General features: G+C 38.0%; 1 pseudogene; it reads right to left on the reverse strand.

The window, feature by feature from the left end:
• Positions 1-11,135: 11,135 nt before the first annotated feature.
• On the reverse strand, positions 11,136-13,330 carry LOC109816598 (putative acetyltransferase At3g50280 pseudogene; annotated as a pseudogene).
• Positions 13,331-14,780: the final 1,450 nt, after the last annotated feature.

Here is a 14,780-nt window from a genome sequence, read left to right on the forward strand (position 1 = left end):
TATTTCGGCAAGCCTCTCCAGGCTTAATTATTTTGTGGGAGTATTATTTCGGCAAGCCTCTCCAGGCTCAGTTATTCTGTGAGAGTATTGTTTCGGCAAGCCTCTCCAGGCTCAGTTATTTTGTATGAGTATTATTTCGGCAAGCCTCTCCAGGCTCAATTATTCTGTGGGAGTATTGTTTCGGCAAGCCTCTCCAGGCTCAGTTATTCTGCATGAGTATTGTTTTTTGTTCAGCCCGAGAATGCGAGCTGAGACGTCTTTTGGAGAGTATTATTTCAGCAAGCCTCTCCAGGCTTAATTATTTTGTGGGAGTATTTTTTTCAGCAAGCCTCTCCAGGCTCAATTATTCTGTGGGAGTATTATTTCGGCAAGCCTCTCCAGGCTCAGTTATTCTGTACGAGGCGATTGATTTTCTAAATCTTTTGCCTTTTTTGTCGTTTTTGGCTTTTTTCTGTATTTTTTGCCTTTTTTGTCATTTTTTTGGCTTTTTCTGTATTTTTGCCTTTTCTGTTGATTTGCGGCTTTTTCTGTTGACCGCTGCCATACACAAGCAATTTTTCCTATTTTCTATTTTATGCAATTGCCTCATGATAAGGTCTTTGAATGTGCAACTAATGTGTGTGATGCACAAATGCAAGTTTTATTATTTAATGTTTTTAGAAAAATGAATGGCTCTCCCTATCCTCCTTTTCTTGGAGGAATTTCTGTCATCGACGTGAGGGAATATTTTTGTGAGCCTTTTATGCAGGAGATTATGGATTTTATAGGAACCCCTCCAATTTTCTCTATTTGACCGATTATTAACAGAGTTTCGTACAATTTTTGAATCATCAATTTAAAGGCATAATCACATGGTCAAGAAACAAATGGATATTTTATTGATATTCACAAGTGTTTTTACAGAAAGATATACAGAAGGAAATCTCTGAAGAATGGCTGGCCTGGGTAGGCTATTTACATTGGGCTTAACAATTATATCTGTAATTGTTGCTCCGTACATTCTCCTAGTTTATTCGGGTGAGATGCCTGAGCCAGGAGTGTAGATGCTGCAAGACGCTTGCTTCTAGAAGATAATCACTTGAACCGCCTTTCGGTTTTCGATTCAAGTGACCGTTGCTTGCTTTGCTTTTACATCTTATTCTTTTGCCCCTAACTTTTGCCTAGGACGTATCCTAGCGGGGATAATTTCGCCTTTGTTTTGCCTAGTACCCTTGTACTGGCGGGCTTTTTATTTTGCCCTAACTTTTGCCTAGGACGCCCTTTTTGGGTTTTCATCCTAGCGGGCCTATGCAAGCAACGTCTTCAAGCATAGTACTTCTTTACTACGTCAGCGTTGACTGGGTATCGAAGTTCTTTTCCATCCATGTCTGTGAGGATCAATGCTCCTCCTGAGAAGGCTCGTTTTTCCACGTATGGTCCTCCGTGATTTGGGGCATACTTTCCGATTTTGTCCTTTTGAGTTGGTAGCAATTTCTTCATTACCAACTCTCCCTCATGGTAGACTCGAGGGTGGACTTTCTTGTCAAAAGCCTTTTTTGATCTTCCTCTGATAGGCTTGACCATGGCATATGGCGTTCAGCCGTTTTTCTTCAATGAGGTTCAACTGGTCATACCGGCTTTGAACCCATTCTGCTTCGAAAAGTTTTGCTTCCATGATTACCCTTAGGGAAGGTATTTCGACTTCGACGGGTAGCACTGCCTCCATCCCATAGACGAGGGAGAATGGAGTAGCTCTTGTAGATGTGCGTACAGAAGTCCTATAACCATGGAAAGCGAGGGGTAACAGCTCGTGCCAGTCTTTAAATGAGACAACCATCTTTTGCACTATTTTCTTGATGTTCTTATTGGTTGCCTCGACTGCCCCATTCATCTTTGGCCGATATGGGGAAGAGTTATGGTGTTGGATCTTGAATTCTTGGCACAGTTCTTCCACCATTTTGTTGTTCAGATTAGATCCATTATCAGTGATGATTTATTTCTCCGTGCTTCCACTAGATTATCCTAAAATCTTTTGGGACAAGAGAGAAAAGAAAAGAAAGATATTTTTGTTCTGAAGTTTGTGTTTTAGAAGGGATTTATTTTTCAAAAATGTTTTTGTAAGAATGGATGGCCAAGGTAGGCTTATGTGTTTAGGCTTGTTTGATTAAACACTTATGAAGTTAAAAAGTCGTGTCGTGATTCGACAACTTGGATAGCTTCCCTTGAACCTTTCTTTTTGAATTCGGTTCATGGTACCATCATGGATTTATTTTTGTTTTTTGATTGTCCTTATTTTTGCCTAAAACACCCTTTTGTGGCGTTTTAGCGGACCTTTGTTTTTGTTTATTTTTGTAACCCTAACTTTTGCCTAGGTTACCCTTTCGTGGGATTCCTAGCGGGTCTTTTGCTCTTATTTTTGCGCAGTCCCCTTTTTGAGTTTCCTGACGAGCTTCTTTTATTTTGAAAGATTTCTTTTTACCCATGATGGCACTTGTCAAGGCCAAGGGAAGGTGCTCCAAGTTGTCACACACACCTCCACATGAAAATGATGTGGGTTTATTATTATTAAGATGATTTTAACCTCATTCATGTTTATTCAGACAGGGTTAAAAATGATGTGGTTTAGAATTTTATTATAAGCAAGAAAAGAAGCAATGAAGAATGATTTTATTATAATCATAGTGGAAACATCTGTCCTTATTTCATCACTGATATGGGTCCCAATATTGACCTCTTTTATCTCTCGGCCTTGCCCCAAATTCACGGTCTCCAATTTCTCTTGACACGGTTGGAGTAGACGAGTTTCTTGATCTAGCAATCTTTGCAGATCCGGAGAGATGGTCTCCTCATCACTGTCCAACTCAACCCATTCGTCCTCAACTTTGGATCTCGGTCAGAGCGAACAATTACAGACATAATTATTTTATTGGTTCTGTTTAGGTTTAGAATTTATTAATGTTAATGAGGAAAGAGAGAAAAGAACAAAATGAGAGAATAATGTGTGAAAAATGCCTCTTTATTGATATATGTAAAATGTACAAAACCCTTATTTATATGAAAGGTCCTCATGATCTCGGGTACTGATCATGAGTCCCAAAAAGAAAAAGAAAATTAAGGAGGGGCCCTATCGTGGCTTGTTCTTCTCTCTAATCCTGCTTTGGCCGAGGATTCTTGCTCACGTCGGGCGCTGTTGAATCAAAAGTGATCCACCCAGCATCGATAAGGTTTTGGACCTTATATTTGAGAGCTCTACAGTTCTCCGTTGAATGCCCCGATGCCCCCGAATGGTATAGACATTTGTCTTGCGGTTTGTACCAATAGGGATGAGGTGGATCAATCTTCTTTAGTGGAACGTAAGCTAGAAGTTTGGCTTCTACTAGCTTCGGCAGGAGATCGCTGTAGGTGGTCGGAAGTTTATCAAACTTCTTCACAGGGGTGAATTGCGATCTTCCTGACTTCGAAGTGGAGGAAGATGAGGAAATGGTTATGGCACTGACTCCTCTCTCCTTCTTCTTCCCAAAGATCTTCTTAGCTTTAAATGATTGGGAAGGTTTAGCTAGCTTCCCACTTTTCAGCTCTTGTTCCACTTTTCCTCCAACATGATGGGACTCATGGTTACTGTGCTCAGCCCCGTGTATGTTGTGGTGACGCATGAGTTCCATCATTTGCGCCATTTGCTCCTTGAGCTGTGAGAGCTCGGCTGTAAGCTTCTTATTTTGGTCCTCCAGCGCTTCCATCTTCTTGATTTTCTGCGCGCGTGTGAGGACAGAGAGATGACCAGCCACTTTCTAAAATGAATGCTTAATTAGTTTATTTATAGGATGAATACGCTCTTGACATGAGCTTGATAACCCTCCATTTTTAAGGCGCTGCCTTTTTAAAACGGAGTGTTACCACCCTCCTTGACTTATGATCCCTCCCCAACGGAGAATCTCGATAATTATGGGTCTCTTTTACTCATGTCAAGAGGTATTGGTGAACCTAGAATGCATGGTTTATGAGGATGCATGATATCTTATTGGTAATGATGCACATGCTCCTCACTTTTATTATATTTTCTCACATGGTCTTTTCTCTCATGTCATGGTTTTTTCATGCATGGGGATTATTCTTTAGACCTTATCACGAGGTTATTTATTAATGCACAAACAATTGCACATAAGCATTTACACAAACAATTCACTCATCCACGAACAGTCACGAGCGAATCACGAGGTAGGGGTTTCCTGCAGAAAGGTGCATATTCAAGGTGGTTCTAACTGTTCTCACCGGTCTGAGGCCCCCAAGGTGCCCCCATTATAGGGACCCAATTCCTCTCGTCGTAAGTCGATGGAAAGCTCCAACGCACTGTCGGACTCGAGTTCATGGTTATCACCTTGAGTGATGCTTTCCGACAACGGTCTACGGGCACCTATAGACCCATTCGACAACCGGCCGTACTAACATCCACTCCCTATGGCTTACCACTCATGCCCCCGGGTATAGAGGGAACTGTTGTGTGCAAAAGTTTGTGTGCAGTTTGTATTTCAAACATTTGCGGAAAATTAAACAAACAACAGTTATTAAAGCCAAATAAATAAAGCATGTTATCATACAAGCAAGGGGTAGTGAAGTAATTTTAACTATTATTTGTTAAAGATAATCTGTCACTAAATGGGACTGACTCTCGAGGCTTCCCCAGTGGAGTCGCCATCTGTCGCCACCGGCCCGAAACGGGCTTTCGGCATTCGCGAAGGATGGTTGGACTCTTTTATTTGTTTAAAAATATGGATTGCTAGAATGACTTATTCTCAACCTGAGACCTTGTCAAACGAGCAATTTTATTAAAAGGCTCACCAATCCATGTTAATCCCAAGCGGGACTCTCCATGGATTAGCGGTTTTCATAAAAAGGAAGGGTTCATGGAGTCGCCACCAATGTTTTACTCAAAACATTGGAAAAAGAAGTTTAAGGCAATCGATTCAAAAATCGACTTCGGCCATTACAACCAGAGTCGGGTAAGGGAGTCGGTTACGCGTGGGGAAGGTGTTAGCACCCCACAGCGCCCCTTTCGGGTTCCCTATGACAGATTATTTAAAAAATAATAGTGCGAAATTACTAAATTACCCCTATTTATTCTAAGCAATTATAAATTAACTATCTACATGATGACAGTTTAAATATGTACACACAGAAAGCGGTAAAAGAAGGGACTTTAAAGAGATAAACCTTTGAAGCGTGCTTTCTTATATATCTTGACAGAAATTGGGAAGCGTTTTGGCGTTCCCTCCCTCTACAAGACCGCTCGCTCCCTCCTATAAAATTTTAACTATCGAAATCCGGAGGATTTCCCTTCGACTAGGTTCGAGACTCAAGCAAATGGCTCGTGACTCAAGAACTTCGTCGGATCAACTCTTCGAGTGATTTCTAGGCAGAGCACTGCTCAAAAAAACCCAGAATACTCAAGAAGAGGGTTAAAACTCAGTGTGAAAGTGTAGAATGACGTCCAATTGACGTCATATTTATAGGGATGAGGCGCAATACGGCCTCTGGGGGTCAATACGGTCTGTATTGAAGTTTTGAACTACAATACGGCCGTATTGAATTCAATACGGCCGTATTGAAGTTCAAAAAACCTCAATACGGCCGTATTGAAGTTCAGTGCAGCCGTATTGAAGTTCAGTGCAGCCGTATTGAATTCAATGCAGCCGTATTGAAGTTCAGAAACTTCAATACGGCCGTATTGAGTTCAGTGCGGCCGTATTGTAGTTTAAGATGTTCAATACGGCCGTACTGAACTTTTGGGAGGCCGTATTGGGCTTCATTCCCTCCACTTTCTTATTTTTTGCTACTCTAAGACCTCTAAACCTACAGATTGTCATCCTAGGGTCTTCCAGGGTCTTCCAGGAGTCCTTCCGGCTGACTTTCCTTTGGTCTTCAAGAGTCTTCAAGCTTTATTTCCTACCCGGACAATTTTAGGGGTCTACATGCAAAATTAATTTTCCAAAACACTTATTGCTGAGGAAGTGAACACAACGTGTTACATTCAAAAAAATAAGATCATTGTTTAACAAGACTACCTATGAATTGTGGAGAGCAAGAAGACCCAACATTTCATACTTTCATCCTTTTGGATGTGAATATTATATCCTAAACACTAATGATCAACTACGAAAGTATGATTCCAAAGTGGACAAAGGAATCTTCCTTGGATATTCTGATACTTCAAAGGCCTACACAGTTTACAACTCTAAAACCCCTATGATAGAAGAATCTATCCATCTAAAGTTCATTGTTGCATTAATGACTGATAGGAAATTATCAAATCTATAAGAGGACTTTACAGATTGAAGGAGATTAGACGAAGGAGCCAAACATTATCAAACAAATGATAGATTCTCCTAAAGATCAGACGAATCAATTAGACAAATCAACCAAACCTTATAGAGACTAGAAGTTTTGTCAACAATCATCCTCAAGACCATATCTTAGGTGATACAATTGAAGATGTTAGAACAAGATCTACTCTTAGAGACAATTTTTCATGTGCTTTGTTATATGAAATAAAACCAAAAAAACATAGACGAGTCATTGGGAGACAATGACTGGATCTTTGCCTTGGAAGAGGAGCTCCATCAATTTGAAAGAAGTGACATATGAACTCTAGTGCCAAAGCCAAAACACTAAAGTGTGATTGGAACCAGGGGGTGTTCAAAAACAAGCTAAACAAGCAAGGCAAAGTGATAAGAAATAATACAATATTGGTAGCACAAGGCTACAATCAGCAAAAAGGTATTGATTTCACTAAAACCTTTGCTTTTGTTGATAGACTCGAAGCTACTAGGATTATGTTAGCTTTTGTAGCTAACAAAAATATAAAACTTTTTCAAATCGATATAAAGAGTATATTTTTAAATGGAATAATTAAGGAGGAAGTATATGTTAAATAACCTCTGGATTATGAAGATCCTAATTTTAGAGAATACATTTTCATACTTAAAAAGGCCTTTTATGGTCTAAAATAAGCTCCTAGATCTTGGTTTGAGAGACTAAGTAATTTTTTGCCCAATAATAATTTTGTGAGGGGTAAAATTAACATAACTCTTTTAAGAAAAGATTTTAGAACATATTTCATTGTAGTTCAAATATATGTGGATGATATAGTATTTGGTGCTACTAATGAATTTTTGTGTGAGAAGTTTTCAAAGCTAATGCAAAAAAAAATATTGAAATGAGCATAATGGGTGAGTTTAAGTTCTTACTAGGACTTCAGATCAAGTAGATAGACAGAGGCATTTTCATTCATCAACAAAAATACACCAAATAATTTCTTCAAAAGTTTGAGATGAATGACTACAAGTCAATGCCTACACCCATGCCTCCGACTATAGGTCTGTCAAAATATGAATAAGGTAAACTAGTAAATCAAATGATTTACAAAGGTATGATTGGATCTTTACTTTACCTGACTTTAAGCAGACTTGATATCATGTTTAGTGTTTGTCTTTATGTTAGATTTTAATCTGATCCTAAAGAGTCACACCTAAAAGTTGTGAAATGAATATTCAGATATCTTGCAGGTTTTACTAACCTGTGTTTATTCTATGAAAGGAACAATAATTTTAGGTTAGAAGGATTATGTGATCTGACTATGCTAGAGATAGGATTGAAAGGAAGAGTATAAGTGGAGCCTATCAATTCTTGGAAAGTTGCCCCATCTCTTAGACAAACAAGAAACAGAATTCCATAACCTTTTCAACCACAAAAGTATAGTACATCTCAATAGCCGGTTGTTGGTCACGGCTCCTATGGGTCAAGTATCAATTAGAAGACTATTATAGTCTTGAAAATAATATACTTGTATTCTATGATCACACTAGTGCTATTAATCTTTCTAAAAATATCATACAACATCCCAAGGAAAAGGATATTAAAATAAGATATCATTTCATTCATGATTATATACAAAAGGGGTTTTTGACATAAAATTCATTGACATTGATCATCAATGGGTTGATATCTTTCCAAAGTTTTAGTTGAAGAACACTTTAAATTTATTAGACATCATCTACACCTATACAATATACGTTAGACTAAACATTTCATGCATCGTCTTATTTTGTATCATCTTATATACTTTTTATTATGTATCATTCAACTCATCATTTTATGCATATATGTCATTTCATTAAGTTGACTTGATATTTGCATTAATATATCGTCTAAATTTTTTAAAAGATTTCAAATACATTTAAAGCTCATTAATGTTGAATATCATCATATGTGTTGGTTTTCGAGAAAGTAACACATGTAGAAGTGGGAACGACACATTATGTCAACACCTACCCTGTCCCCTTAGTCTGTCAACCACATTCTCTCAGACCTTGCCTCCACCTTTTTACAAAGACTAATTGTTTCCCTCCACTATACCACTTTCTCAAAAGTCCTTTTACAAACCAACTACTCATCTTCTTCCAAAAAAATTCTCTCTATAAACACAAACCTTCAATTCCTAAAACACAAATGGCACCTAAAGCTACTCCGTCTGGCAGTAAGGTGCCCATGGAAAAGTACCCAAAATTTTCTTTCTTGCTTGACAAAACCATCGCTATGCAGAAAATGTAGGGTGAGGGCTACCTAGTGAAGACCTACCTCAACCATGTTGGTTGGACACCATTCGTCGAGCAAAAGTGCAATTGGCACCATGCTCTTTATGCTAGCTTCTAGGAAAATGCCATCTAGGAGCCACACTCCATCATTAGATGAGTAGACCAAATGATTGTTCAAGTGAATCCCCTAATCATTACAATAGTCTTAGTGACAAATTTTACAAGGGTGACTAATAATTCACCATCAACCAAGACACAATAGATGCACACATATACTCAAATGGTTCACAACCATCAAAGAGAAACAAGTTGAAGAAATTCCTCTACACAGCCAACAATATCACTCCACTCAGTAGGATGTTCCACAACCTATTCTTCAACATCTTCTTACCAAGGTCAGGATTGAGAGATCATGTCTATGACTTGGACAGGTTTTATCTATACTACCTAGTGTTAAGGAGTAAGGTTAACTTGCCTAAGCTAATCTACAATCACTAAAAGGCATGTCTATCATAGTGAGACTAGGAGAGGAGCAAGGGAGCCCTCATATCCTATGATATGCTCTTTATAATGGTCATTTAGAATGCAAGGATTGACACTTTGTCTCTCTATCAACCCTAAAGGAGGAGAGGTATCAATGACCACTCTAAGGAAAATGGGTATAGCCCATCTTTTCTCTTCAATGAAAAGCCACCCTCTGACCATCAAGGAAAAACCAATGGAGGAGGAGCCCCCTTCCAAGAAATTTGTTTTGAGTTCCCAACAAACTCGCCAGTCCAAAACCCTACCCTCACCTTCCAAGCCACAACTTAAAGCCTCCATCTCCAAAGCCCCCAAAATCTACATTCACAAAACTTCATCTAACTCAAATGATAAGCTACTCATCCACTATCCTACCCATAAATCCTCCACCTCTAGTCTAGAAATCATCTCTCAACTTCCTCCACCATCTAAACAATCATCGGCCTCTTCATTTGCACAACCATCCCAACCAAAACCCAAGCCTCAATCTCAACCTTAGCCTTAACAACCTCAACAAACCACCATACAGGCTCCACCTACCTGCAATCAACGCCTAATGCATGGCCTAATAAGACTAGCCTAAGCCTCAAGGAACTCGGAGGAAGAGCAAGTTGTGAAGTGTTTTAAGCTTTAGTATGCTAAGGAAGCCAAGCAACATGCCCTCACAAATACTACTCTAACTACTTTGGAGGCACAACAATTGGAAGTTGTTGTCACTCTGTCTCTCTCACAGATTTCCATTTTGGCTCAAAAAGAGCCTTAAGAACCAATTCAGGAGGCACCCCAAGCTTTTTTTAAGGGGGAACCTCAATTTGAAGGTCCTACTTAGGCTAGTGAGGTCGACGTCAAAGCCAAAAGCATGGACTTTCCTAGTCCGTTGGACATCCCGATCGTACCATGATTTCCAATCTTGGTGGAACCTGTGCGTGCAATTTTTGATGTTATAGTGTTAACAAAGGTGATTCTTAATGTTGAACCTCTTAATTTTGACAATTCCATGGTAGAACCAAATCAAATGGACCTAGAAGACTTCATCTTTTTGATGCCACCTTCGGCTTTGTTTGAGTCTAATGATGGTAGCATAGACTCTAAAGAAGCATAAGAGATGGAGTGCCTCAAGGAGGATATATCAACCGATAATGATTGGACTCCTCCCATTTATGACTCTAATAGACATTCATTATTCTTCAACTTTTAAGAGCAGAAGGGGATACATCTAAGTAGTGAACTCAACATTGTGATTCGCCCCACCATCGAGATTCAACGTCTTTGAAGGGAGATCAACTTGGATTGCCCTCCTTGGCTGGATGGTCAAACTCTATAGATTGTCAAGCAATAGCAAAGCAAAATGCAAAATTTACTCAACTCCAGAGTTGCCATTAAATTGAGCTGCCATTGAATCTTTATTATAGTCAAAAAAGAGGTACTTTGTATTTTAATATATTTTTAAAATACAATAATAATTATTGAATAATTGTAAATAATTTATTAACATATTTTTTGTGTGCTAAACTTAATAATAATTAAATTAAACTTGTAATAAAAATAATATAAAGAAAAATTTGTAGTTACATCTAGAAAGAGAGCATATGTGCGGTTACATTGTGAGTGTATGCTGAAAAAAAAAAGCATTTTTTTTAACAATATTATTGGTATGAGGTAAAATCGGAAATGAGTCGAGTCGAGTTTGATTCAATTTGACTTAACTCAAATTTGATATAAATTTTTTTTAGCCCAAACTTAATTCGATTTAAGTTCATTAGCGGCTCGATTGAACTCATTAGTTCAAATCACATGAACCAAGAATCAATTTTTTTGAATTTTATACATTTCAAATTTTCAATTTAATAATAGATTTTACATAAAATAATAATTATTTTTTTAAGAAAGATAAAGCATAACTTATTCTATTAGTTTTGCAAGATTATAAGGTACAATTCAAAAGAAACATAATTATGACTAAAGTTCGTATAAATTAAAACTATTTCAAGATAATAAAAAATCAAATCTATAACTATAAAATTCTAATGTGTTCACTTCTTTCATTATTATTAACTTATAGTTAAGTTTTGATTTTTTTTTAAAAAAATTTAATAATTTGAAAATAAATACAAAATTAATTATGTAAATTGTATATTTATATGTTGAGCCAATTCATAAACTAAATGAGTCTAACTATCCCATAACTCAAGTTCAACTCATTTATTTATTGAACGTAATCTATAACTCAAGTTCAAACTATTTAATTCATAAACCAAGTTTAACAAGTTAATTATTGGATTGAGTTTTAAACTATTTCTGAATTAGTTCGGTTCATTGTTATCCCTAATTTTTTTTCATACAAAACTTAAATTTAAGACTCTACTTAAAAAAATCAAATTCAATACCATTTAAACCTTAATTGCGAAAAACTGTTTAAATGTTAAAAAAAATTATTAAAGATATAATGATCATGAAAAAAAAATAATCTGAACCTACTTTCACTTTATATTATCTATATACCGATATATGGAGGAGAAACCAAAAAAGTTATCTGAAACTACTTTCACTTTATATAATCTATGTACCGATATATGGAGGAGATATTCTGTTTTAATGTTCATATTTTTTTAACGGTTTTAACTCTAGTCTTGGAAAACACGAGTGCACACAACCACATCCTTTCATATAATCGCAAAGACGTATAGATAATACAAGGAACCTGGATATGAACTGGACTAAACGGGACTGGATTGTTAGTTGGACATGAAATCCATGAACTCAGGGTCATTTCCCATGGCCTCCAAAATCTCATAAGGAAGGTCCACCGCAATGTCAATAGAGCCTTCTTCAGCGCCACCAAACACAGTAATCATTCCGCTACGTCTATGTCCACCGCCAATTCGAACTGCTTCAGCCTTTCCCCACCCAAAATCATTACCATATATGTTGAACCTCGGTGAACTGCTAGTGATCAAGTAATTACTACTATCGCCACTCGGCAGCGTTAACACCCTTGGCCTTCTCACCCAACACTCATTGTGGTTTTTTATGGTATCATGAGAGTGCAAAGAAATGACCTTGTTCATCTCCCAAGCAGCCTTTCCCACCCCACCCTCCAACAGTTCCCCGGCTTTCATCGTCACCACACTAGCCTCCCAGTGGTGGAACCATCCTCGACCAAACGCCAATGAAAAACACGTAGTGCATGTTTTCTTGCGGGTCAACACGTTTGCAACGTGTCACAGTGCGCCAAAGGAGAGTTAAGAGCGCTTGCAGAGAAGATATTTTGTCGGTGTTGGCCTCTGCGTTGGCTTTCGATTTGAGTTGCGCCATTTTTTCCTTCGTGAAATGGAACACCCTCTCACGTGGATTGAGGTTTTGGGAGTGTTGTTTTTCTTCCTCCTTTCTGAAAGGAAACCGTATGGGGGTCTCTGTGTCACTCAGAATCAGAAAGCAACGTTCGAGAGAAGGGAGTTTGGATATTTCACGTGAACCACGTGAGATTTCAGCCCAGGAATTGACGAAATGCCAAAACGACTTGCCGTCGGCTACCACGTGGTTCATTGTGAGGGCGATGAAGACGCCGTCAACTAGCTCCGTGACTTGCACTGCCAGCAAGGGCTGTGACGTGCCTTCGTAGTTTTTGACTCCGTTAAGTGGAAAGAAGGAGTGGACAACGGGAGGAACGTAGTTGGGTTTAAGGATGTCGGCAACGGTGGTGTTGGGTGCAACCGCGTGGACAAAAAGGACACCTGCGTTGTTGCATGCGATGTGGGACGAGACAGTGTTGTCATCATGTTGGAAAACGGCGAGACGACCCGCGAGGGGTGGGAAAAAGGCAAGAGTGGATGAAAGGGAATGTTGGAGGTTCTTAATTTGGTTTGGTGTGTGATTTTGGTTGCGAAAAAGAAGTCCTTTTTGAATGGTTTCAATTGGGAGGAATTGGAGATCCCACGGAGTTAAATCGATTTTGTGAGGTGAGTTATGGTTAATATTGTTACTCGGTGCTTGGATTGTAGTTGTGGAGATGACTTGGACGGCTTCCATGGTGTCGAAGCTTAGGTGGTGGTGCGTTGGTTAGTCTTGGGCGTGGGAAAGCAATTATTGTACTGCAATGGTAAAGGGTAATTAAGTTTAGTTTATTTGTGGATCGTTCAGCGTTTATAAAGAAGGTAAGGTCTATGATTGGGGCGTGTCTGTTATCAATTGAACAATCAAATATCATGCACAACGAGAGACAAGGAAGAAGAGATTTTTTCTAAAATAACATTTCACTCAAAGAAAGGATTCTACATACTTTGTTTAGCATACATCGCCTTTTATAGGCATTACAATTTATAAAACTTAATTACTTAGTCAATTTTAGTATTCTTAACATTGAAGCAAATTAGAGACGGTGTAGCCAGTGTGGAATAGTCAAAATTCGAAGTCCGTATTGCAGCCATTCAACATTATTGGCTTAATTTAATTTTTTGACATTGCCTCCTATAAATCAAGCTTGTATCATTCCAAGCATTTTCTTCAACTTGTAAAATAACTGGCTTCGTAAAAATATCAGCAACTTGCTCTTCAGTTGGACAATAATTAATCTCTATTTCTTTTTCAGCTATCAATTCCCGTATCTTGTAAAATAGAATATCAATTTGTTTTGACCGTCCATGAAATACAGGATTTTTGCTTAACGCAATTGCAGACTTGTTATCACAAAGTATTTCAGTTGGAGTATCTTGCTTTTGGTGCATCACCTCTAGAATTCTTCTTAGCCATACTGCCTGTGTAGCACAACTAGTTGCTGCAATGTATTCGGCTTCAACGGTAGAAAGTGCAATAATTGGTTGTTTCTTTGAACACCATGATATTGCACCAGTACCTAGATGAAACGTATATCCTGACGTGCTTTTTCTTGTTTCCGCATCTCCTGCCCAATCACTATCTGTGTATCCAACAAGTTTCACATTATTATTATTGGCGTAAAATATTCCATCAGTCAGAGTACCTTTGATGTAACGAAGAATTCTTTTTGCTCGTTGCAAATGACAAGCTCGTGGCTCCTCCATAAATCTACTAAGCAACCCAACTCCAAATACTATATTTGGTCTAGTTGCAGTCAGATATCTCAAACTTCCAATCAGACTTTTGTATTGAGTAGCATCCACCTTTCTGCTTTCACTTTCTTTTGTTAGTTTTAACTTTTCTTCAATTGGCGTAGAAATTGGTTTTGAATTCTCCATCTTGAATTTCTTCAAAATATCACCTGCATATTTCTTTTGAGAGATAAAAATTCCATCTTCTTGTTGAATGACCTCAATGCCAAAAAAATAGGACATTAGGCCTAAATCTGTCATCTCAAAACATCTTATCATAGCCTCCCTAAATTCTGCAATCATCTTTGGATTGTTGCTAGTAAATATTAAATCATCAACATATAGGCACACAATATAAGAATATCTCCAGTACCAACAAATTTAACATATAGAGTGTGCTCAAGAGGACATCTCTCAAAACCATGTTGCGTAAAGTAAGAATCAATTTTCTTGTACCAGGCTCTTGGTGCCTGCTTTAATCCATACAAAGCTTTCTTTAATCTATATACTTTATCTTCTTCTCTTTTTACAACATATCCTACAGGTTGCTCAACATATACTTCTTCTTCCAAAATACCATTCAGAAATGCAGACTTAACATCCATTTGATATATCTTCCAATTAT

The sequence above is a fragment of the Cajanus cajan genome, chromosome 5 (assembly GCF_000230855.2).
Source record: "Cajanus cajan strain Asha chromosome 5, NIPB_CcT2T_4, whole genome shotgun sequence".
Classification (NCBI taxonomy): Eukaryota; Viridiplantae; Streptophyta; class Magnoliopsida; order Fabales; family Fabaceae; genus Cajanus; species Cajanus cajan.